The sequence below is a fragment of the Canis aureus genome, chromosome 18, assembly GCF_053574225.1.
Source record: "Canis aureus isolate CA01 chromosome 18, VMU_Caureus_v.1.0, whole genome shotgun sequence".
Classification (NCBI taxonomy): Eukaryota; Metazoa; Chordata; class Mammalia; order Carnivora; family Canidae; genus Canis; species Canis aureus.
In genome coordinates, this window is record NC_135628.1 from 6,773,875 (window position 1) to 6,796,566 (window position 22,692).

The 22,692-nt window shown below is 38.9% G+C and overlaps 1 long non-coding RNA gene across 2 annotated transcripts; it reads left to right on the forward strand.

Annotated features, from left to right (window-relative positions):
• Nucleotides 1-205: 205 nt before the first annotated feature.
• On the forward strand, nt 206-22,535 carry LOC144288540 (uncharacterized). 2 transcript variants are annotated; one of them, XR_013356428.1, is made up of 3 exons: nt 206-342; nt 14,026-14,899; nt 19,747-22,535. It is a non-coding gene; the product is annotated as an uncharacterized LOC144288540 (long non-coding RNA). The 2 variants fall into 2 exon arrangements; XR_013356427.1 differs by having other exon boundaries at nt 19,839-22,535.
• The last annotated feature ends 157 nt before the right edge of the window (nt 22,536-22,692 follow it).

Below are 22,692 nucleotides of genomic sequence, written 5' to 3' on the forward strand. Positions count from 1 at the left end.
CTGATTATACTCTGGGAGGGTTTATTAGTTTTCCCTGAGGGCAAGCGTATAAAGAAGAACAGCCATGTACTAGTGTGCTTCAAAATGGTTGCTTTCCCCCTCCCCTTGCTGGGAGCAGGAGACGATTGTTCTCTATATTTACCATGGAAACCTAGTCAGGCTTCTGGAGGTAAATCTCATAATATTGTGGGGGTTCTGGAACCTTCTATGGCTGGGTCGCTATGGAGTTTTTAACTCCTAGACTTGCCCATGCTGAGCCATCAACCATTTCTCAATTATGTTTCAGGTTTCCTATCCTGGCACTCATTCTGACGGAGGTGTCTGCTCTTGGTCTCTGCTCTGGTAAGTTTGTGACCCCCTGAATCACCTGTCAGTTCCCCAGTCTTGGGGGCAGCCATTTGTCGCATGTCCCCCCTTCTCTTAAGAACCTGAGAAGAGTTGTTGACTTCTCAAACTGTTTAACTTTTTACTTTTTACTTGTTCGAATGAAGTGGCAAGTTCTAAGCTCCTTACATGCAGAAATGAAAATCAGTGTTATTTTTTAAAGTAATTTTGAAACAAAAGTAAAACCTACTGAAGATTAAAATACAAGTAGATAACATTATAATTGATAGCATGGTATAAAAGACCATAATTTTTTAATCTATAGAGGAGTTCTCCTTACAGATGGTTAAGTTTGTATTTCTTCATAAAACATGTACATTGAGACATTTTTGGTTTCCTACATGTTGCAACTTATATCTAGGACTTTGATAGCTTAATGAGGAATAATATTTGATATTTGAGTCAGAGGTATCATATTTAGAAGTCTTTCAGACATTAATTTCACTTGCTTGACACTGAATTCTTATTCCATTAATTTATTCAAGATGATTCTAATCTTACATCCCTTCTTATTGACCTGAAATTTCCTATTTTCTGCCAACTAGTTGAAAAATTAACAAATGATATGTTTCGAACATAAAAAATAGTATTTTCTTTTTTTTCTTTCTTTCTTTTTTAACCAAGACTTAACCCAGAGTGAGGATGTTTTTGGTAGTTAAACCATACTTTACAGGGTACCTAAAGTTGTCTATTAATTGCTTTGCCTATGTCAGGTTTTTTAAACATTCCTCAGACCATTGCACAGCCTACCCCGTACCGGTTACCATGTGAAGAATTCGTAGATACTAAATATAAGTTGGCATCTGTGCATGACACAGGAACCACAACAGACAAGATCATGAACTGTGGAGGCAAACCAATTGCAGTTGGATCCTCGCTCCATTACTCATCAGCTGTGCGACCTTGAGCTGATTATTTAACTGTCTTCTCATCTCTTTAATGAGGATAATAACAAGGCATGCCTTATAAAGTTGTGAGGATAAAATAAGTTAGATAAGTCAAACATTTGGGTATCTCCTGGTACATGGTAAGCACCAAGTGTTAGCTTTTATCTTTATCGTGAGAACAAACATCCAAGTATAACTTTTTCTTCCTTTTAGAACTTAGGAGTATACATTGACCAGTTACATTATTAGAAATGCCATGTGTTAATTTGAAAATTAGAGAGTTGAAACAGATTTTGTAACCGGAGAATGCAGTTTAGAAGGTTGACCGTACAATTTGGGTTACCTAGAGCAATCTTAGGTAACAATTATTGTCCTGGCATTCATTTTTTTTAAAAGATATAACTGATATGTAGCATTGTGTAAGTTTATAGTATAGCTTGTGTTGATTTGATCTATTTATATATTGCAATATGATCATCATAGTGTTAGCTAACACCTCTATCAAATTATTTCTTTTTCTGTGATGAGAATAATTAAGATCTAGTTTCTTAGTACTCTGAAGTTGATAATGCAGTATTGTTGACTATAATCACTATGCTGTAGGTTATTATCTACTAGTCGCAAGATGATCCCCCTTAACATCTCTCCAATCCCCTCACCTGCCACCTCTTGGTACCACCATTCCACTGTTTCTATGGGTTGGAGCTTTTTTTAGATTCCACATGAAAGTGATACACAGTATTTGTCTTTCTCTGACTTATCTCACTTAGCATAATGCCCACAGGGTCCATCTGTCTTGTCACAAACAGCAGGATTTGCATCTTTCTTGTGACTGAATAATATTCCATTGTATGTATCCATGTATCTATTGACAGGCACTTCATGTTGTTTCAGTATTATTGGGAATAATGCTGCACCGAACACGAGAGTGTAGATATATTTTCAATACCATTTTCAGTTTCTTTAGTTATATACTCAGAAGTGTGGTTAGTGGATAATATGGTAGTTCTGTTTTTAATTTTTTGAGGAAATCTCATACTGTTTTCCACAGTGGCTGCAGGAGTTTGCATTCCCACCAACAGCGTAGGAGGGCTCCCTTTGCTCCTCATCCCTGCCAACACTTGTTAGCTCTTGTTTTCTTGATAGCCATCCTAAAAGGTGTGAGATGATAATCTCATTGCTCATTGATTTGCATTTCCCTTGATGATTAGTGATGTTGAGCATCTTTTCATGTACCTGTTGGCTATTTGGATGTCTTATTTGGAAAAATGTCTGTTCGGTTCTTCTGTGTCCTTGGCATGCTTTGAATACCCTTTCTCTCTCAAAAGTAAGCCAGTTTGGATGATAAATGTTATGAATATTCTGTAATCAAGAGAGTAAAACTATGTCACTGGAAGGATGTGGTTACGGTTAGACCTCAAACTTTTAAAAATTACTGTTACCTGATAAGTTGAAATAAAATGTTTTAGGCTTAAACACCTATTAGCAATTGGTAATTTATTCATTAGTTCGTTTAACAAATGTTTATGTAGTGCCTGTTTTGAGGATAAAGGTTTGAACAAGACAGAAAAGCTCCTTGCCCATAGAGTTGACTTTTTGTGAAAAAGATAGATAGTAGTAAGCAAACAAGTACCGAGAATAATTAACCAGAGTAGGCATAGTAAGTAAATGCTTTTTAATTGTTTTTGAAATAAATGAGAGATAACTGATTTTGATTAATGCTCTGAAGAAAATTAGAAGGAGAGTATCTGGATGATATACAAGAAAATGGAAATGGCCTAAATGTTCTATCTAAATTGCCTGGATTTGGCCAAGATAGCTGGGACCAGCCCTACTCCCATCCCCAGCCCTCTTCCAATGGAGGGTCTACCTCTGAGTTCAACTGGAGGAGAAATTGTCTCTCTCCACCTAGGCCCCAGGGTCTCCATAGGCTGTCAGTGGAAGTCCATGGGTAATTTTAATACCTGTAACAATTGACCTTCAAATCTAGACTGACTCTCTGGCATCCAAGCAGGATGATGTCCTTCATGAGTGAGGTTGCTCTAATGCCTGACTTACTGAAATGGAGAGAACTGAGGGAAGAAGATTTCTCCACCGTAAAATAGATCAAAACTACATACTCAAGATTGGTCTTCAGCTTGGCATATTTCTCTGGGTACTGGAAGAATCCATTGTATCCTTGCCTTCTCTCTAGATGATGCTAACCTCGAAGCTTTTGTATTTTATTTTAAAAGTAATGTGAAGTCATTGAAAAGCTTAAAGCTAAGCAATGACGTGATCTCATTTAAGAAAATGATTCTGTTGACTGTGTAGATAATGGATTGGAAAGGAGCAAGAACAAATGCAGGAAGGTCAGTTCACAAGTTGTGGGGATGGTGTGGCTTGGACAAGGACGCTGGTGGCATGAGGGGAGGAAATAGAGCAATTTGAGATACATTTTGCAAGACTTGTCGATGAATTACATATCGGAAATGGGAAAATGGAAGAGTTAAAACTAACTTTGTGTGTGGTGGTGGTAGTATTGTTTTCTTTGAGTCACTTGATGGTGATTTGGGGGCCTTGTCCACTTCCAGGGATCTCTCAGTGGTATGCTGGCCTGGGATGAGGAATAAATACCCAGAGTGGTCACTGTACCTTACTCTAGTTCACCATTCAGCGGTAGTCATTGTTCCATAAAAACACGTGGGATAAGTTCTCTTTGTAGTACTGATTGTATTAGTGAGAATTTTAATACAGATGGTGGGAATATTCAGATCCAGTCCCTTGGGTCAGGATTCCATGAAGCCAACCTGCTCATCAGGACTCACCTATTAAGAGGGACTGAGAGGACTTCCCAGAAAGGGACTAGGGTATGGATCACAGTATCTATTTATTCCTTTAGTCCTTATTTAATTAGAGCTTTTCTAGTTCAAATTCCACATTGACATCTTTCCTAAGTATAATTTGGGGTGACAATTACTTGGATTTAAGATCATAAAGTTAAAAATACAGGGCTTCTAGTAAGCAAACTAATCCAATTCCAAGTAGGATGCAATATTGACAAAACATATTGAAGCACCTGAAAAGGGGGAATGGGGATTAACATGATGCATAGGACTCTGTGTTTTTTTCCCCAACTATCTTTGACATTGCACCAAATTTGGTATTACTAAATGTGACACTTCACCTATCATACTTTAAGTTTCTTCAGGGAAAAGAAAAATAAAGCAGTTTTTCTCTTGAGGAGTAAAGGACCAATGTTACGTTGTTATAGCAACAAAGTCACAAGACATTAGAGAGAAGGTTGGTTCTTCAAAAGTTGCTATGACATGGTAATCATGCAGGAACAATGACATTTGTTTGAAATGCACTCATTGTTACCTGATTATAATTGTCCCCAGAATGTTCTAAAGAAGTTTTAGAATTCCTTCCTCAGAGCCCTTTAAAAAGTTACTAAGCCGACTATTTATTACTTTATTAAGAAAATTAGTCCCAGCATCTCACTGGGTCCAGTGTATTTAAGCCTATTTTCCAGTAATTAATGTATATCTGGAAACTGTTATATTGGCAAAAGGTGTGCATCACTTCCAGCTAGGCAGGAGTAGTGACCAACCACCCTTACAACTATTTAGTTGGGTTTTGAGTAGAGGGTGACATCAATATTTAGATGATTTTTATTCTTTATCGACTGCCTGGTCACAAATAAGATTGTCATGTATAAAATGTAAGGATCATGAAGTATATTATAAAAGTGTAGGTGTGTAGGTTGCTATCTGTTAATAAATCCATTCCGTTTCTGAGTAGAGTATCCTAGTCTTAAAATCCTTGGTTTTGGTATGTCTTCAGTAAATGTCAAAGTTTGATTAACTCTAAAATGGAGAATATATTACTTAAAGTTTTAACAGAAATATTTACATTTATCCCCAGTTTTAGTAGCAAAACACAATGGAAATGTCCCCAAATCTAATACAGTAACTTTCAGTCTTGCACAAGGATGTTTTCTACATACAAATTTCAGGTTCAATCCCTAGAGATCCTGATTCTGTAGGCTTGGAATGGTTCTCTGCTACCTACATTTGTTTCATTGGTGATTCTGGATTTGGACGAGAGGGCTGGGACCAGCCCTACTTCCACCCCAGCCCTTTCCTGATGGTGATTCATGGGTGATTATGTGTAACCTCGTCACTGTTTGAGGTCCTTGGGACTAATATTGTAGACAGGAAGCATCTTCTTCTTCTTTTTTTTTTTTTTAAGGTTTTATTTATTCATGACAGACACAGAGAGAGAGAGAGGCAGAGACACAGGCAGAAGGAGAAGCAGGCTCCACGCAGGAAGCCCAATGTAGGACTCGATCCCGGGTCTCCAAGATCATGCCCTGGGCCAAAGGCAGGCACTAAACCCCTGAGCCACCCAGGGATCCCTGGGAAGCATCTTCTTAAGTATTGTGAACATTGCTGAGAATTCTATAATGGGAACAGGCAAGATCATTCTTAATGTTGTACCAGAACTCTATTTCTAAAAAATCTATCAGTTCTTCAAAATCCGCCTGAAAAGGATTCTCCTGGACAATGGTCTCCATCCAACAGTGTTTGTCAATAATTCATAGCTGGAAGAATGTTCTGGGTCAGAGGGACAAATAGGTGGCCCTGATGCCAGCTGGGCCCTGCAGCCTTGCTGTAGTGGCTTGCACAGTGTATTTTAATTTGTTTTTAGTTGAACTAAACACTTATTTTTTTTTTTTAACTAAACACTTTTAAAGATTTATTTCAGAGCATGGGGAGGGGGGAGGGCAGAGGAGAAAGGGGAGAGAAGCAGACTCCCTGGTGAGCACAGCGCCCCAAGCAGTTCATAGCCTGAACCGAAATCCAGAGTCTAATAATGCTCAACCGACTGCACCACCCAGATGCCCCTGAACAAAACATTTTTAAACTATGCTTCAATTTTTACCATTTAGTTTTTGTTTCTTTTGGAGAAGCAGAAGTTCTGGCAGCATGGGGCCTGCTTTTCCACTGAGGCTGGACCACGCTCTCCCCTCACACACAGCTGACTTCTCCAGGTTGTCAGAGCTGCCCTCTCCCAAACCGTATGTGCAGGAGTGTGCATTTGCATGTGTCCCTACTTTGCCAGGGCCAGCCTCATGGGCATGTGGTCTATGCACTTCCCCTGGGCCCTGCCAATTAGGGCACCAGATGGAGCCTTCATTTAGGCCATGGATCTGATTGTCGTTTTCAACTAACGTACTCTTCTACCATTTTCAAGATTCGGCTCAAGTATTTTCCTCCAGGAACCTTTATCAGAATTACCAGACTAACTTAAGTGCCCTTCTTCTGGGCTCCCAGGGCCCCTATTTATTTCAAGAAACAAATACAACATTACATTGAAAATATTTGTTCTTCTTCCACTAAGACAAAGGATGGGAAGTAGGTGTTGTACACGTGGACTATGTGTAGGCATAGAAAAGGTTGGTGACAGTCATTAGGAACCCCAATAAGGGCAGGAACTATGCCACTTAGACATGCGTACATAAGGATCTGAGCTTCCGCTTGGGCCATAGCAAGTCTAGGATTTTGCTGACTACCACAAAGGTGAAGTCTTTGCCCATAAGAGAATTTGCATGTTAGTACCCAGAGCATAATAGGTATTAATAATCATTAAACTCTCAAAATCAAAAGAATAATACCATTTCTGGGGGATTCTAATGATTAATTGTTCTGTTTTGATTTTCCTCCTGCAAAGAGGATAAAGTGATCAATTTGCTTCAGGCTCAGGGTAGGAAACCATATCAGCTAATAATTTCCTACCTGAAGATTAAAGGTGAAAGCAAAAGATTTGTCAGCAGATGGGCTTTGAAACTGTCCTACCCCCAAGAGCCTCGTGCCTTAGGAATGAGGAAAGGAGAGAGTGGAGAAGGAAAAAGGTGAACGAGTACATAGTTGTGATTAGCTGGGGGGATAATAGAGCAGGGAAGATTCCTGTACAGAAATAAAGTACAAAAACACACCTTAACTAAATGAATGCCCTTAATATCCCCCAACAATAGCAACAGCAGCAACAAATGAGCATCAAGAGGAAAGCTTAGCAGTTACAGGCAGGTGAGTCACAGAATGAGGAAAGTCTTCTAAACCTCTCCAAGAGATATGTGTTAAGTTCTTGGTTAAGATCACTATGAAAAGCCAGTATCTTTATTCACTTAGAAATCTTGTAACATGGAGCTGATTTTGTTTTCTTTCATTTTTGGGTTCTTCAGAGAAATGGGAAGAAAAGAATGGAAGCAAAAAAAATGGGATAAACATGAGTTTACCTGCAGCAGTAAATGTCTAAATAGAGCCCATTTTTATTTTTAGAGCTCTCCATCCGTGTTCTAGACACTGAAACCCCTTCAGGGACAGATTTGTGCTTTGAGGCTAATAGGCAACCACGATATCACAGAGCTCTCCCTCCATGGGCTGGGAATGCCTAGGTGCACACAGTTCAGAATATTTCTTTATTAGATGAAGTATTTTTATCTGTCAGTTCATTTTACAAAGAGATCCTCCAGTTAGAGCTGTTATCTTTAAATGCTGGAAAATAAAGCAAGCCAAAAATCCAAAACTTATATATGAACATGGGTTGTTTTTTTTTTTTTTTAAAAAAAAAGCATAATCCATAGAAAAAGTATAGCAAAAAAGAAGAAAACATGGAAATTCAAATATTGATTCTGTTGTCCTTTCATTTACATTTTGGTGTATGTTTCTCTAGATTTTAATGACATAAGTTTAAAAAAATTTTTTTCCCCTTGCTATGCTTCCTTCTCTCAGGAAGATTTGTGTGCAACTCTGACTATTTTGGGGGGATAATTTCAGAAGATATATTTTCTGGGCTTAATCCAGTGTTCTTAATTGTCCCTTAGGGAAGTTGTACGGATGGATATATGCTCCACACTTGGAATGAGAGGGCTTCTCTCTACGTACTCAGCCCAGCACTGAAGAGTGTCCTTTTTATTTGGCAGCAAACACATACCTTCTTTGTATAAAATATACTTCCAAATTTGTGATTTTTATTTTCCATCTCAGTCTTACAGTGTATGTGGCTAATTTAATGCATATTTAGTTTAGAATGCTTTTTGTTTCGAGTGACGGAAAACTGAACTCGAATTGGCATAAGCACAAGTGGCAATTCATTGATTTGCATTGCTAAATATTCAGTTAGATCTCACTTCAGGCATTACTGAATACAGAGGCTCAAAATATTTTACAAAAAAAAAAAAAAATTTCCCCCTTTCTTATCCACTGCCTCTGTTTTGACTAGACTCAAATAGGCTCTTCCTTATGTCACAAAATGGTAGCCAGTAACTCCCAAGAACAGATACTTCCAGTTTCAAATAAAGCATAAAAGAACAAGTGCTTCTGTGCCAGCAAATATCCTGAGTCACTCTGCTGGGCTCAGGATTGGCCATGTGGTCATACAATATCCAGTTACCATAGGCCATGCTGACTGGCTTGATCCAAGTTACCAACTTCTTCTCTAGGATAAGTAGTCAGTAGCTCATAAACCAATGTGGGAAAAGGGAGCTCATTAAGTGAATACCAAGGCTAAAGGCCAAAAGGAGGTGTTGAGGTAAATTGCAAATAGTCTCTATAACATCGTCCCTGTGTGTGTGTCTTATTTTTTTGACAAAACCGGATTGATAGGTTGTCTGTTCCTGGGTTTCCAAAGAGTAAGTGCTTGGGTGCTTGGATTAATTTGAAAAACTGTTTTCTGGGGGGGGGGGGGGGGGGGGGGGGAAGAATCTCTACCTGTATCCTAATAATCCTTTTCATCTGCTTTCTTTTATTTTAATTGGTCGGTGTCATTCTAACTTCTTGACTCACATGCTCTGAGTTTGCCATTTAAGTTAAGGTGAAACCAGTTGGGCAAAAGCATGAAAACCACGTAGCTTTACAGAATGGATTCGGTAGTGCGCAAGTCGGAATATCTTACTTATTCCAACTCAGCTTCTTGATGAACAGTTTCCAGTTGTCATGTGACCCAACGATACCGATGGAGAAAGATTTCATCATATTCAAGTAAAAGGATTATCAGTGTCCTGTGAAAGATGAGTCTAAAAAAAAAAAAAAAAGGCATCCTGAGGGAGTCCGTTGGGAATCACTCTAAAGGTGATATTATATATAGTTATGAATTGAGGGCCCTTTTGGCGCAAAAGGACATGGGTTACAAAGTGAGGTAAGGGGTATATGATGCGTATAAAGTTTCTTCATTGCAATAAGAACAGAATTATGTAGGGAAACGTACATCACACTATTTCGTGTTCATGAAACAGCTAGGGTTGCTTACCACTGTATCTGCCCTTGTGTTTGTGATGGCACTTCTTTAATTTACATGTGCTAACTACTTCCTTCTGCTTCTTAGAAAATAATAAATTGCTTACTATTATTAAGAGTAGCCACTGTTGGCTAGGCTGAGACATAATGAAGTGGAGCAGTTCCTAACTCTTGTACTCAGGCATTTAACTAACAACAGTAAATGTCCTTTGTGTCCAGGACGATGTGTATTTTCATGGAAATAAACCACACAAAGGCCTCCAGACATATGCTTGCTAAATATCCCTGACTCATTTCTCACTGAACATTTTTTGAGCATTTTCTTTAACTTGATGCTGTCAAACATCACCCGCTCCTGTTGTATTTTTGTACCCCACAGTCTATACAACCGCATTCCAATCTTTTGAATAAAATATCTTAGAGCCGTGTTTGTTAGATGATAGTCAAGAAGCCAGCCACTCGGGGCCCAGATGGCGTTGCCTCTGAGTAAATGAGGAAGATCCAAGATGAAAAACCTTTCACTTCCCAATGCAGTCTGACTGGAGCACAAGCAAGGTTAATTTACAAAACAGCATGATAGTTGACCCTGGCGACGCCTCAACACATTAATCTTGTGTCTAAGTGGCAGGCGGTGTGAAAGACCTTGCCTCATCCACCTCATGAAATACTCTACATAAACACGGAGTGAAATTCATAAATTATATTTAAATATGGCTTTTTGTGGAGTCTGGTGGTGGGGACAGTAGCACCGCGTTGCCCGGGTTCAAGTCCTGCTTCTGCCCTAAGAGGTTCTGTGACCTTAGGTAGTTGCCTCATCATCTTGGTATCTCAGTTTCCACATTTGGAAAATTAGATTACTACTAGAAACCTACTTCCTAAGCTTGTGGAGGAAAAAGTGGAGCGAGTTGTTCTATTGAAAGCTCTGGTAACAGCGACTCCCTAGAGCAAGCGTGCTAGTTTCGCATTTATCTTTTGGTGGGGCTGCCCACACCTCCTCTACCCTCTGCCCAACATTTTGGGGCCTACCCGTTATAATACACAGTGCCCAGGTGTTGAAAGTGATGATGCCTGTGACCTTAAAAGGCTGTTCACACAGTGAATCAGACAGGTGTTTGGCCTTCTGTGACTTGGCCCCTCCTCAGTCTGTGGAGAAAAGTGGCCGCACAAGAGGATCAAAGACTTGGTGCCTGGTTTCCCCCTCCACCTCCCCTCCATGGATCAGGGCTTCTCAGACTTCTCTAGGTGGAGGGGATGACCCCTAAAAACAACAGGAAAGAGAAGGGAGTATGTGATTCCTGGGGGGGGTGGGTAGGAAGACCGCAGTCCCTGTCCCATGGGGGGGGGTGGCACACATAGTCTGTAGGCCTCTCAGCACGAGCATTGCGGCCCGCTCTCCTCTCTGGATTCCTCCAATGCCAGCTCCCAGAAAACCCGGTGGCCTCACCCCCTCCGAGCCAGTCCCTGACCCTGCTCTCTGGCTTCAGGGTAGCAGAACTAATCAGCCTAAGCTTGCTGTTTTCCTGCACATAATGTCTGACAACATTGAGCCCATGTAACCCCCAGAAGGTGTGCTGCCTAACCGGAGACCTGAAACTCTTCAGGTGAAACCCTGTGAGCAGGAGGGCTGTTAGTCTTCCCAAAACAGAGATGCACTGAGGAATGCACCTGCTCTCCCTGGAGATTATTTCTCTGCCAGAGCAATTGGTTATAAAGAGCCTTTTTTAAAGTCCTGGTTCAGCTTCGCCTTCAGTTTAGGGGAAGACAGAGCGGAGGCCGGAAGGGTGAGGCCTCAGCCGGGTGCCAGGCAGGTGACAGGTCTATAAATGCTCACCGCAGTTTATGGTTATGCTATCACTGTGGCTGAAGAGAGAGGGTAGCCATCTACAAGGACAGAGAAGGTAACCAGACGGGGAAAGAAATTTAAGAGCCTTGGAGAAAATCAAGCCTTAACAATAGCATCAAAAAAAGTAAGTACTTGAAGTGAAATTGGACCACTTTGGAGAAAAAGTGAAAATGTTCACTGCCTAGGCATTTCCTTAGACTCTGAGAAGCAGCTCCACTTTCAGCCTCAATCTGCTTGCTCCTTGACTTGTGGGATCTTCCAGATGGCAAGCAAATCATGGTTCCAGGCTCACTTGGCTCAGAATCTTGGCTCATGTTTCTTATTCCATTTGGACTTGTTAACAAGGATCCAGATTGTCTAATTCATGAATAGCTTATAAAGCACAAGACACCCTAACACTAGGAACTGTCCCCAATGTTGTCTCTCTCAGCCCTACGTGGGGTTCTTAGAATTCCCACCATAAGAGAGCAGACAAAGATGGCCCCAGGAAAAGGAGGCGGCATCTCCACCATGTCCATGTGGACAAATAGCCAAGGATCACTAATATCTGGACAGCTGAAAATGTGAAGTCCGTGTTCGATCCGAAACTCTGCTCCAGGAATGGTGGCCTCTGTTTTCCTCAAACCCCAGAAAAGAAGTACTTTTATTATTACGGCCCCATTGTACAGTAAAATAGCTATTAGAGTTCAGTCATCCTAAACCAATTTTTTGTACCTTCAAAGGGTCTGAAAGAGTAGATTTTATCTATTTCATCAAAATATGAGTGTTTAAAGTGGGGAAACAATGAAGCAGGATCTTACTTAATGCTCCTGAACAAAAATTTCAGTCTGCACAATGTTACACATTAAATATGAAGCCCTCCAGGAGTCTACAGTTTCCTTTTATTGGTGTGCTCTACCTTGTTGGTTGTTTACAAAATTGAGATCCAGATTATTTAAAATCAGATAATCATGACTTTTGACTCTTCTTCTTATGATAGTACCATGCCCCACTCCAAGTGTTTTCCTCCTAATATCAGTGATTTCTTTCATAGTTTTTATGGTAATCATTATTTTTTAGCTGTGTCTTAGCCTTTCTAAAGTTCATTAGAACCAAGATTTGTTTTTCTTGTTCAGTGTTATATTCTCAGCTTCCAATACAGAGTCAGTACATAAGAAGTGCCACATTAATGTTAGTGAAATGCATTAACCTGGCCCTGTTTCTTGATGTCACATTTACAGATGAAGAAATGAGATTGAGTGGAGTTGTATTTGGTATGTTGGAGATGTTTTGTTCAAGGCAAAATCCAGAAGTGAGCCCTGGCCTGCTGACTCTTGGAGAGATGTTCCCTTTTAGAACAAGTTGCCTCTTTTCATATGCTTAAAAGAAGAAAAAGTTCTCAGCCTCCTCCAAGTGCATCTTAGAATCACCGTGGGAGCTTTGTCAAATCCCAATGCCCATATGCCACTCCTCATCAATTACTTAGAATCAGTATGTTTGAAGTTCTGTGGAAGATTCCAATGGGCTTTAAAGCCGAGAAGCTCTGTGTGTGTGTGTGTGTGTGTGTGTGTGTACACATGACCATTCTGTGTGTGTGCACCCACAGGTGTGCAAGGGCAACCCCAGAGTTTGGATTTCATTTAGAAGCCAGGGAAGGGTTGGTTATACAAGCTTTGGCCAATGTATTTAATCAAGCCTGTGCTTATCCAAAGTGTAAAACTGGTCTGTTCAGAACACTGGTTCAGTGTAAGAAAAGCTCTGGCCGTCTCGTGATGACTTTTGAATCCCAGCTGTTGGTTGGCTGTATTGTTGACATCTTCCCCAGATGATTCTCGAGTCACCATGCTTTGAGAAGTCCTACCTGGCTTACTATGTAGGACAGTTCAGGGGAAGGAGTGGAAGGACAGCAAAATAGCCAATTACTCTTCTAATGCGGTTCTCTAAACAAAAGTAGGGAAGACTTGAACTCAGGTGGTAACGGTGGCGACACAGTGGAGGGAATAGGAAGGATACTGAGACATTGTGCAAATAGCTCTACAAAAGTTGGCATCTGATTAAATGTGAATGCTATGGGTTGTGTGGGAGGACTTCGGAGAGCCTTAACAATGGTGCCTAGCCTGATTCCAGAAGTAATTTGTTACCCACATGTGGTAAATTAATACTTTGAGTGACAGTGTACCAATTTGCAAATTACTTCTTTCAGGGCATTAATGACTGAAGAGCATAATCACCATGGCATTATTTTTATTAGCATTAGCATTAATAAATATTTCATGAGCAACCAAAAATTATAGCGCCTATACTTTGAAGAATAGGTATTCCTCCAAAATATGAAATACAAACCTCAGGCTATCACCAGTGCCAAAAAAAATTCTGTAAATATTTATAAATAACAATTCATTTGAGTAGAAGATTAATTGAGATGAGTTGCAATTATGCTTAATGTTAAGTAGTTTTGTTTATGTCATTATAAATTGGAGGGCTTGAAGAATTGAGCAGCATGAATTCCAGTAACAATTTAGCGGCAACATTGGAAGAGTTTTATAAACTCTCTACATCTCAGTTGCCTTATCTGTGAACTGAAGAAAATAATTTATTTTAATCCACCTGACAGCAACAGTCTAAACCAGATTTTTTTTCTCCCTTACTGTAGGTCTTCAAGTTAAAAAAAGAAGAAAGAAGAAAGAGAAAGAAAGAAAGAAAGAAAGAAAGAAAGAAAGAAAGAAAGAAAGAAAGAACAATGGAAGTAGATAGTTTAGGAAAAGCACTGGATCACGAATCTAATGTCTTGTGATCTAGTCTCTTTTCCATATGATGCAAGAATTAGACAGTTTCTTTTTTTGAGCTCTAAAGTTCAAAATTCAATATCACCGAATATGCTATTTTCAGGAGGATGAGGGGAGCACGATAATGGGGGAATTTCTGGAAAGATGAGGAAGCACAGTCCTCTGGATCTAAGGGGAAAAGAGTCCTAGAATTGCTCTCGAGATTTTCTTTGTCCAACGATTGTATGAAAGTGCCAGAGGCAGGAGATGACAATGCGAGATCTTTCTATAATATTTTTAAAATTTTTTTCTGATAGAGGTGATTTTGTTGCCATTTTCAAATTTAGGGAGACAGGCTTTTTTATTATGGGAAAATTTAAGAGAATTTGCAAGAAAAGTCTTTTGCTTTGTCCAAATGCCAAAGATGCAATCAAGAAGGCACTTGATTTTGTGGCATTTTTGCAGATTCCTTTTCACCATGCTTGTGTAGGCATGTAAGTAACATAAATTAATGATTTAGTAGGATTGAGTTGATGAAGTGCAGCAATAAAGACTGCCAGGTACAGGAATAATTCAGTCTTTTATTTTAAGCCACTCGAAAGCTATAACACCAGAGGGAAATAGTCACACCATCAGCAAGCCCATAGAAAATGCTTTCACACCATTGGGAAAGGCTCTGCCAAATTTCTCAAGAAATTATGAAGTGAACTAGACAAAATAAGCCAAGCCATCAAACATCAACAAGACAGGTGTGAGTGGCTGGTAAGCACCATTTCCCTGACACATGTCATTTAGACGAGCAAGCCAGAGGATTATATAAAATGCAAATACAAAATGATAATATCGAGCACCAAGACCACTACTTCAATAAGATTACTTTGAGGGGGAAAAACGTTAAAATTAGAATTCTTAAGAGTGTGGTACTGAGATCTGATAAAAATGACAAAGTTACTTAACAGGAAATGTAGAAAGTACCAAAGTTAATCAGTTTGGAGGAAAGAAATAATTCAAATATTTATTGAAGAAAGACCTATGTGCCAGACTTTGAGCTCAGGTACATCAGATGCCTCGGTGGAGCTTACATTCTGGAGAAAGAAAAACAGACAATAACTATAGTAAATTAGTGTGTTAGAAGGAGTGTGCACTGGATAAAAAGAAATAGTGTAAGGGACTGAAGTTGGGGGTTCACCCAAGGAGGATATAGACAGAGTAGTCAGGGTAGGATTCACTGAAATGTAAGCAAACACTCGAAAACTCTAAGAACATTGGCCATGACGGGCGGGGGTAGGAGGGTGGGGAGGGGGTGTTTCTTCCTCCAGACAGAAGGAACAGATAGAGCCAAAGTCCTGAGAGGTGAGCATGCAGGGCATGATGTGAAACAGCAAATTTAGTTAGTGTGACTCCAAAGGCAAAAATGAGCAGGGGAGCTGGAGGTAAGCAGAGGTCAGAGAGCAAAGTGAGGTGAGCAGACCCTGCAGTCAGGTTGAGCCTGGAGGCCAGAGTAGGAAAAATGTTGGATTTTACACAGGGTTTTAGGTAGAGGGGTGATATTATCGGCACAGAGGAGGCCACACTCCTGTGTTGAGACTAGACAGGAGCCGGGCAAGGAAGCCTACGAGGAGGCTGTGGGGTATAGAAAAACAAGCAGCAGGATTTTCATGAAATGTGCTCCTCGCTGATTATCCATGAAGGGACCGGGTTTCGTGGTATTTATCACTATCTGCTTCCCCAGCCTGACTCATAGCCAAGTGCACATGAAGCCGTGGATTTCAGAAGGCAGGAAGGGAATTGCTCAAACCTGGAGATTTGGTTTCTTTTCTCTTCAAATGTCTCCTGCAGAGAGTGCCCCCCATTCTTCTAGTTCAAGTACTTACTTTCTCTTCTGAAACCAAAGCCATGTTGCTGGTTCCTCCTTCTTGCATGGGCCCTAATTCTTTGCCTCTAAATAACTTCTAGTTGCCACTTGGTCGCAAGAAGTCTATCAGTCATCCTGGGTTAAAACCAGTCTTTCATGGTTCCTTCTCTCATAGATGTAGGTTGTCTGTGAAAAGCATTAATGCTTCTTTCAAAATACCTCTTGTACAAATTGTTGGGCTTTCCCCCCATGTCTATCACCTAAAACAAAGTACATCTCATCCTTGTATTACTGTACGTTTCCCAAGAGTGCCCTACTAGAGCCTCCCTAAGACTCCCATAAACACAATATTCATTGATCTACAGAACCCTTCAAAGGTCTACAATGTATAACCTGGCATCTAAAGAAGGACCATTGAATGTATAAATATTGTTAGAAGGAACAAAGGAAAAAGTCAATAGTTTAGACTGTATGATGATTAATACCACAGTATATCAAAAATGTAATGATTTGAAAGATAGACAAAGCAGGAAAAGTAAGTTTTACCAATGTGAGTCCATGTTGCCATAATCCAATTGGATAAGCTGTTTTCAGTGGTGACATTGGTTGTCAATAGGGTATTGGTGGGAGGTTAAACAGATACAATGTTTCTATAAAGCAATCTGGTAATACCTAGTGAGAATTTTTTAAAAGTCCCATTAGCAGTATAATTAAAAGTTTATTCATTTAATTAAGCATGGAGAATTTTAGTAAAAAGACATATATTTTAAAAAAGACATTTATAAATATATTTTCGAAGAATTAGTTACAAAAACAGTTTTTCCCTATCCATCCCATCTTCTCTGTCTTTACTGTTCCTCTGTCTAGAGGCCTTTGTCAGCACTCTAAAGTGTTCTTCTCACTGGCCTCCAGTGCCCCCTTCTAACGCATCCTCCACACTTGCCACAAGAATGAACTTCCTGGAAACGTTGTTCTCAGTGACACTGTCTGCAAGGATGGGAAAGTTCTGTGGATGGATGGTCCAGTATAGTAGCAGCTTAGTTGCATAGGACTATCGGGCAGGTAATGTGTGGCTAGTGCAACCGAATTTTAATTTTATTTGATCTTAACTAAGTTAAATTAAAACGAAATTGCACGTGGCTGGTGGCTACAGGATTGGATATTGCACTCTAAAACACACATACCTTTTGCTGACTAGGCATGATCCTCTGAATAGCTTGTTAGTAAAGTAGATGCCAGGGTTTTATTTTGTTTTTGTTTATAGAAGAAAACGGCAAAGCCCTATTGGACTGTAGTCATTTTTCCCCAGAGACTGAAGGTAAGGGGCTAGATGAGTTGGGCATTTTCCTCTTTCTTTAGAGATGGACAGAACCAACAAAGGACAGTAACAGCCTTGGCCTAGGCTTGGACAGATGGTTGACACAGGGCTGACCCAACTTTCACCACCCCCAAATTCAAAGGTTTATTTATATTTTAAACAGAAGACATAGTACTTTCCTGTTCCCTTCCCTACCAGTAATTTCAAGGGCAGAAATCAATATGGCACATAGTAAAAACATATTAACTCCATTGCATTAAAAATTTTTGTTTAAGCCACATGAGTAGGATAAATCTGTTAGTAGGTCCTCTGAATATGAATTATCAATCTCCAGTGATTTTGAGGGAATTCTGGGCAAAATTTAAAGCACAAAAGTACACATTTCTTTCCATGTTATAGAAAAAACATTCATGATCTGGTCCTTCCAACTCTCCAGTTTGGTCTTGTGTATTACTCCATGTTTTCCCACCACCCTATACCCATTTTGCCAAGCCATGTGAGCTAGTTGATACATATTGAGTATTCCTACTCACTGGAATTTCTTATGTGCTAGATAACTGTCATACATTTTTCATTTAATTTTTTATAATTTCATGGGGGTAGACATATCATCCCCATTTCACAGATGAAGAAATTAAAGCTTAGCTTAAGTAATTTACCCATTACTGTATCACCAATATTTAGCATGATAGCAGGAACTGTGTGCCAGAGCAATCGGTGAGATATGCATAAAGCAGCATGGATGGATCCCAAAAACTTGATCTGACTAAAAAAAAGAAAAAAAAATCCAACGTGCAATATCATTTACTAAAATTAAAAACTATATGCAAAAAATCTTGACACATTTAATGGAATATATGCACACACACCACATGCATATGTGTATATATATTTATGCATATATTAAGATGAATGAGTAGGACAGATGGGAGTGGGGGACATGGATAAAAGAAAATGAATGAGTGGATGGATGGATGGATGGATGAATGAACGAATGAATGAAACTAAAGAAGGGTCTTGTTTGAGCCAATTATAATATGTCAGCAGGACCTGAAGATAGAGGCAGGGACAGAATAAAATAATGTGTGAAATCGAAAAGTTTCCTTTGTGTAGAAAGTACTTGTATTGGAGAATGATGATACGAGGAATTGTGAATTGCCTTCTGAAGTTTTAAAAACAAATCTATCACAGTACGTGCATTGCTGAATGAAAGCACTGGGTGCCCAAAGTGGGTATTTTAGCAACATCCCCGTTATTACTCATAAGGGATGTTATGTTTCACTACCAGGAGCTGAGAGAGCAGTTGATGTCATTTTATGGTTGGTTTGCTGTTTATTTTCCAGGTATCTTAGTTGTCTACTGCATGATTATTTTTACATATTGTAAAAAAATTCTCAAAAGAGTTGTTAGGTACTTAATTTGCCTGGCATATTTCTTTGTGTATTATATTTAACAGAAATATATTATATTTAACAGAATTATATATATATCTGTATGTGTCTCCTACTATGAGCCAGAAACCATGCTAAGTTCTTTAGTGAATATCAAATACTTCTGATGATTAGGAAATAGGAAGTAGATAGCCTCCCAAAGCTTGAATTTTTTTTTTCTTACCATCAAAGCTTATCGTGTTTAGTATTAAATTTAGTCCTAACGTCTAGAACAATCAAATTTATGCTAGCACATGCAGATTGTTTTAATTATATAATCCCGGCCCATCATTCCAGGCAATGATATCAAAGAAAGATTAAACTGCAGCCCTGTCTAGCAAAATGTGATACTTAGAAAGATCTTATGTGCAAGAAATTTGATCCACATTAAATTACTCTTCAACGTGTTTGTCAACATTTTGCTTCCCTTTGTGTTCATCTGTGTACATATTTCTCACCCAAATGACTGGCATCCGGAAAATATTTAAAAAGTGACATCTAGTCCAAAAAAACCCCCACCATTCTTTCTCCTTGTTGTTGTTGACTGACTAAATCTGGTTCTAATACTGAGTGGAATTTCCAAACATGACCCTGGGGCAAGAGAGAAAGCAAAAGTCAACATATTTCCCAAGGTATTAGACCTATCAGAAGGAAGTTCTAGTGTTTCCTTAAACACACACAATGCAAAATGAATCAAGATATGATGTCATGCTTTATTGAAGTATTTATTTTCATTACAATTCACACAGTTCTTCAAGGTCAGAATGACACTGGTCCTACTAGAAAATATGGGATTTGTGTTGCATAAATCATTCTCTTTAGAAAACAAACCATGAATTTTCATGAATTTGGGACATAGCTCTAGGAGCTAGATGATATCAAAATTCAAAGATAAGGGACAGAGTGTCTTTTTTTAAAGGCTTCATTGGAAAAAAGTTTAACTTTTGTGGTTATGCTGGAAAAAAAAAATGCAAAGACCAGTACAGCCTATCCTTTTTTCTTTTAGAAGTTGTGGAGGTCTTTTTTTCAGCAGTGTGATTCCCTGACATCCCCCGACTCTGCCATTCTACTCAATTTCCTCTCACATCTTCTGTACAGCCCCCTCCCACATACACAGGACAGAAGTGGGACAAGTGGAGAAGAAAATGATGAGAGTAATGCCGAGGGAAGACAGCAGTGTGTTTAACATCACAAGATCAGAGGGAGCCCAGAAGCAGAACCTAGAAAAATCCTTTCACAGCATGCAATATAGAACAAAAATCCCTAGAAAACTCAAATACTACTATTATCATGTTTCAAAACAAGAAAGCTAAGAAAGGTGACAAAAGGACCCAAGAAAGGCTAGCACATACTTTTAGCCACCTGTGTGTCAGGTGGGAAGTTTTCATCAGAACGCTTTAATTCTTGTCTTTGATGTATGAGCCCAATCAAGACAATAATGTGTCCTTGAACCAAAATGAATCCCCTATGATAGGCTCTATCACTCGGGGTGATAAACAAAGCTTTTAAAGACATAAACTAGCTCCATAGGTGGCCTCCACTCACTCCAAGAAAGCTTTTGATTAAAAGAAAAAAAAAAATGTATGGAGGAGCAAAGTTGAATGAAGGCATACAGAAAGTTTTATTGCATTCGGAAGAAATAAACATGAAAATGAGACCTCTTCAGTAACTCTACGAGGATGGACAAATGGAAGAAGCCAGACCATCAGATAAAAGGAGAAGGAACAACTTCGCCTCCATGGCCTCAAGATTTTTACTTTGAGGAGCATAACCATCGAAGGTTGAACTACCACCTAATTCTTCTCCACGGGGTTGCCTGACTAGCTCAACCACAAATAAGACCTCTGCTCAATGGGCTTTGCTGAGAAGGTTGAGGCGCAACCTGCAGGAAGCATGGACCCACTGGTGCTCCATTGGGTGGCAGCCTTCACAGATGAAGGGATGAATCCTGGGCAAACAAGTGACAGAAGCCAAAAAGCAGAGAAATGGAAGAACAATGGGAAATGGAGAAATTGAGATGAGATTTTCAGCATGAAGAGAAGTTCTAATGGAAAGGAATTTCTCCTGGTTTGAATGTTAGAAGGCTACAATAAAAAATGGAATCTCCCCCGCCTGGTGAGAATGGAAATACGGAAGGACTAGTTAGTGGGTGACTCACAAGAAGAAGCAATTATACCTTTCAGGCTTTGGAGCTGGTCAGGGGAAAACAGAATTGAGAGTCCTGTTAGTAAACTCACCCTTGAATTTCTCAGGATGCGGAGGACTTAGACGTGGCTGTGAACGGTGCTAAGTCACTCACTTTAACTCTCCGAAGGCACAGTTTTTAGAACACTCACACACTGTTGGGGGATAAGTTTGGTTGGATTCAGTTAGCTGCTGTTTTTCTAGGAGAAATAAGTGAAAACTACATGAACCAACATTTCCAAAGCTACTACACAGAAGTTCTGGCAAATTTGGTGGTTTGAGAGCAAGGGTATTACCGTCAGATTTCATTGCAGAAAAAAACATAAAATAGGATGTTTTACTTTTTTTGTGTTTAACTTTTCAAGCTTAAATGGTAAAAAACTATGGGAATGAAAAAAAAATGGGAATGTGGCAAAGCAAACGTCAATAAGAAGATACAATTTAAAAAAGAGTTGAAAATATCCTTTGTTATTTATCATCTTGTAGTGGAATAAAAGTGAATGTGATGAAATCACAATGGACTAAACTGACTTTCTCCTACAATTCAAAGCATTGGGCCAATTCTTCAAATAATGTACAGATGGTAACAATTCTTGAGTTGTCTTCATAATGAGGGACTGGTGAGATAAGAAAACTTTAAATCAATATTTATTACCCAAACATACTTAAACCATATCTTTCATTTTTCTTTTACCAAATCTATGGTTTTCAAATTAGAACTGCTAACAATCAAAGACCTTTATAAATTCACCTATCATTAGAACCCTGTTTTTGACAGTTCTACATTGAATTGTTGAAAAAGTGCTTCAAGGAAGCATCAAAATATCTATAACTATTAATGCCCATAAGGAAACCATGTACTAATGCATTTAAATAGTCGCCACTGTTTTATTCAAATGATTTTAAAGATTCGAGATGAATGATTTTTAGTTTAGCATAGTACAGCATTTTAATACAAATGAATCATTGGTTTAAAATGATTTAAAAATATTTGGCCTTTAAACATTGTTAGCATTTTTCCCCCCGGCATAAAAAGTAGAGATTTGGGAAATACAGATTATTAGGAAAAAAAAAAAGAAATTATGAAAAAGATTCTAATCTCACTAATTAGGTTCAACCACGGTTAAATATTAGTATATTTTCCTGAGGGAGAGAGGGAAGGAAGAAGGGAAAGACAGAGGATATTTTATCATATTGAGGATTGGTTTAAAAAACAAACAACAATATATTCTTATATAAAAGATAGTGATACTTATAAATATTTGTTATAACAGTTTGCCCAATTAGCCATTTTGCCTACTGTGTTTTCATGTTTCTGAGTACTTGTCATTTAAGTTTTTGCGAATTCACATGAGTTGGTCTTATAAAAGGTATGACCTCCTCTGAGGTGGGTTTTGTTTGTTTTTGGAGAAATAGTTCTCAAACACTTACTTCAGGGTCGTCTTACTCTCTTAAAAACCAGTGAGAACTCCAAGGAACTTTTATTTATATTGGTTATATCTGTCAATAGTTGATTAGCGATAAAAACCAAGACATTTAAAAAATCTGTACATTAAAAAAAAAATCTGTACATTAATTCATTCAAAAATAGCATTAATAAATTCTTCATATATTAACACAAATGGCATGTTTTTTGTGAAAAATAACAGTAAGTTCCAGGAAAAAAATACTCAGGAAAAAAATGTTAATTTACCTTTTTGCCAATCTTCTTCATATCTGACTTAATAGCAAAGAGCCAGTCTAATGTCAACTTTTTTATTCAATCTGT